At 39.3% G+C, this 3906-nt stretch overlaps 1 protein-coding gene across 1 annotated transcript in view; it reads left to right on the top strand.

The window, feature by feature from the left end:
• Positions 1 to 423, top strand: part of MRPL44 (mitochondrial ribosomal protein L44) — an 8269-nt gene extending 7846 nt beyond the window's left edge. Inside the window, exon 5 of the mRNA XM_010837060.1 lies at positions 7 to 423. The gene's annotated coding sequence lies outside the window, so the exon portion shown is untranslated. The remainder of the gene's footprint in view (positions 1 to 6) is intronic.
• Positions 424 to 3906: the final 3483 nt, after the last annotated feature.

The raw sequence follows: 3906 nt of genomic DNA, 5'->3' as shown, positions 1-3906 counted from the left end.
ATTTAAATTGTACAGTTAGGTGTATTTTATTCCCTTCTGACTTTGAAGTATCATAATTTGTATGTTTTACATGAAGTTTGCTGTAATGCCAATTAAAAAAAGTTATTCTTCATGTATTTCATTGTAGCTTAATTTGATTTACCCAGATTAGTGAACCCTGCCTCTCTAATACAGTTTTAGCTAAAATAGTTATAACTCTTAACTTTTAGAAATGTAAGGTGCTGATTATAACAATTAGGCATTTACGATAACTTAGGTGGCGACTACTGAGCCTGTGTTCTTAGAGCCTGTGGTCCATGGTGAGAGAAGCCTCGGTTTAAAATTCTGTATGCAAGTTAATTTCATAGCTATTTAATTTCTATAAAATGAATGGCAGGGATGTACATTTTATGCTTTCAAAATAAAACATGAAAATCAAAAGCAGATTAAAATGTTGAAGCTAATGGAAAAATAAAGTATGTATTTATCAATTTAGTATTCCATAATCATGGTGACCATGTCCCAAGCACAGCTCTTAAATATTTTGACACAGTTAATTCAGTAGAAGACACATCTTAAGAGTGTGTCTTTCTGATTCTTTAATCCTTTGTGTTTAGTAATCTTCCTACTGCAAATTCCCTTTATTTCTTTTAAACTTTTTGGCAACAGTAATAATTTTCAGTTTTAGTCTGCCAGCAGTCACTCCCCAGAAGTTAACAAGAAAAGTGGGAGTTGAGAATAGAAAAGAGGTAAAATGTTTAAATTGGTAACACTTTTTGCCATGAAATCTTTTTGTAAAGGAAGATGAAGAATCTTTGAAACTCCTAACCAGTCTCAGGCAAGCAGTTTCAAAGCGGACTTAATATCATCTAGGAGGACTTACTGGAGAAGGAAACGGCAAGCCACTGCAGTATTCTTGCCTGGGAAATCCCATGGATGGAGGAGCCCAGTGGACTTTAGGGGTCGCAAAGGGTTGGATGCAACTTGGCGACTAAACAAGTTGAAAAAAGAAGACTTATAGCTATGACAGCTAACACAGAGACTGCTTTCGAAGGGGAGTTTGAGAATTACCTAGTTGGCTGGATTGGTTAGGTTAAGTGTAAGCTCTTCCATCTTTCTTTTGAAAGTAATTCCAACTCCTCTAATAATTCAGCACAGGGATAGAGGACCAGACCCAGTAGTGAAAGGGTACCCTTAAACGTATCGTCCACAAGTAAGTACATCAAGTATCTCATTGACAACATAGGAGAAAAGAGATACTGTATAAAAAGTTTCTGGGAAGCAAACGATGGTATGTGTCCTCCAACCACTTCTCATCCAGCATGTGCTAGACCAATGTTCTAGTTTTATTTTAGTTGAATATTTTTTCCCAAAAGTCTTTGGAGAACTTAGTTGTAAACTGAGTAATCCTTTTTTTTTTTCTGAGTAATCCTTTCCTTCTCTGTAAATTCTATGGATATATTTCTCCTGCTCAGGGCAGTTTGCAGGACCGTAATCTACAAGTTTGGAGGGGAATTATCTTCACCCTTAGGTTTTTCAACCTGCTAACCCTTGAATGCTTTTAGGGTTACACGTGCAACAAGTCTAGGTCTCTAGTTCATAAAAACTACTTTGTAGTGTGGTGTTGGAGAAGGCAATGGCAACCCACTCCAGTGTTCTTGCCTGGAGAATCCAAGGGACCGAGAGCCTGGTGGGCTGCTGTCTATGGGGTCGCACAGAGTCGGACACGACTGAAGTGACTTAGCAGCAGCAGCAGCAGTGTGGCGTTAGTTGCTCAGTCGTGTCCGACTTTGCGACCCCGTGGACTGTAGCCTGCCAGGCCCCTCTGTCTATGGAATTCTCCAGGCAAGAATACTGGGAGTGGGTAGCCAATCGTTCTTCAGGGGATCTTCCGACCCAGGGATTGAACCTGGGTCTCCTTCTTTGCAGGCAGATTCTTTACCATCTGAAACAACGGAGAATCCGGTACCTTTAAAAAGCACCAATCAAAATACCATGAACTAGAATGTAGAAGACAATTAATACACTCTCGCCATTCCATGTGAAATAGTTTGACACTTGGGACCAACTTGAACGACTACTTAATTTGCTATATGAGAGTAAGTATTACAGAAGTTTGATGTGTGGGCAAGAGGACCATGTGGGTATGAGGGTGTTGCCAACGGACTGTACCCAAGAGCACTCAGTGACCATTCCAGGACCCCTTTTTGACTGATGTTTAGTCCATGTTGAGAAGACAGTCGTTACAACCATGGGAAGTTGGTGGCATATGAAAGCACTGACTAAACCTTGGTACTGGATAAGAAAGACGTTGAAGTCATTTACTTTGAAATTCAGACACTCCCATCCTCCAGTTTCCTCAGCCCCCAAAAAGTTCCTTATCCAAAAGTGTAATATTGATGTCTATAGACTCAGTTATCTAAGCCTTATTTTTTTTACTATAGTTCATATGTTATTATATGCATATATAAAATAGGGCATATTATTCTCAAAAGTATCTTATGTGGTTTTAAGGAAGTGAAATATTAGTAAAAACTATCTCTGCAACTATACATTATAGTAAGTGAAGTAAGTCAGAAAAAAATACCATATGGTATCACTTATATGTGGAATCCAAAATATGGCACAAATGAATGTAATTATGAAACAAAAACAAACTCACAGATACAGAGAACAAACTTGTGGTTGCCAGTGGGGATGGGAGAGGAATAGACTGGAACTTCTATATTACATATTGAATCGATAAACAAGGTCCTACTGTTGGGAACTGTACTCAGTATTCTGGGATAAACCAAAATGGAAAAGAATATTAAAGGAGTGTATGTATGTGGATAACTGAGTCACTTTGCTGTACAACAGAAATTAACACAACATTGTAAATCAACTACACTTTAATTTTAAAAAAGGCAAAAAAACTCCCCCCAAACTTTTATCCTAGTTAGGAATGAAACAAACGAGACTATTTTTTTAGTGCTCAGCATTTTAGGGATTTTGGCCACAAGATGGTGTTCTAACCCTACTTCTCAGTGAAGTATTAGTAGCATGCAAAGTAACATTAGGTGGAACACTTTTCTCCCCAAACAGGAAAGACTGATTACATAGAATTATAGTGAAATATGACTTTTCTAGACCTCTTACAGCTCTCTTCTGCGAGCTCGCCTTTTCTGAGCAATTCACTTCTGATGAAAGAGCCAATGTTTGGAGCTTTTTTTATCTTTACTAGAAAAGTGAAAATTTAAGGGTTGTCATAGATAATACGTTCAAAAGACCTTTTTTTTTTCTTCTTTTTTTGGCCCCTTCTTGTTATTCTTTCCTCCTCATTTTTATGATGGAAGAAAATGCACTGCAGAAGCAAGGGACACTGTCCGTCTTGACACCAGATGTTGCCATCCTTCTCGTGGGGGTAGGGAAGGGTGGGCTCCAGCTCACAGCTTTCCCCAGCTGCAGGCAGCCCCTTGAGGATGCCCAGCAGGCAGCATGCTGCACACCTCTGCATCTTCAGGCCCACCTTTTTTCTTCCCTTCAGCAGATCCCTGAGTCGTCTCCATTGGTGAAGCCCTCCAGCATGGTCGCTAGATTCTAGAACCATGGTTCACAACTTCTGTTGCTTCTCAGAGCATTCGAAAGCCACAGTTCTTTCTGGGATACCAAGGCTGATTGCTAGACTGAATTGAATCTTGCAAACTGAGGACAATTTTTCCAAGAAAAAAAATGCATGCAGTCAAAAATTATAACCACAAGCACACAGGCTCCTGAAAGAAGCAAGCTTTCTTGATATTAGTAGTATCTGTGCTTCCCACTCAGTGTTCATGGGCTCTTGTTCAATAACCTGGCTACCTGTTAGGTCTCACTAACGACCAAAGAGTAAGGGTTTTAAGAAAATTTTCTGAGATGGAGAAAATGGAATACGTTAGTTTATTCCCCTTC

Source organism: Bison bison, unplaced genomic scaffold (assembly GCF_000754665.1).
Source record: "Bison bison bison isolate TAMUID 2011002044 unplaced genomic scaffold, Bison_UMD1.0 scf7180017864068, whole genome shotgun sequence".
Taxonomy (NCBI): Eukaryota; Metazoa; Chordata; class Mammalia; order Artiodactyla; family Bovidae; genus Bison; species Bison bison.
This window is presented reverse-complemented; position numbering and strand designations above follow the sequence as displayed.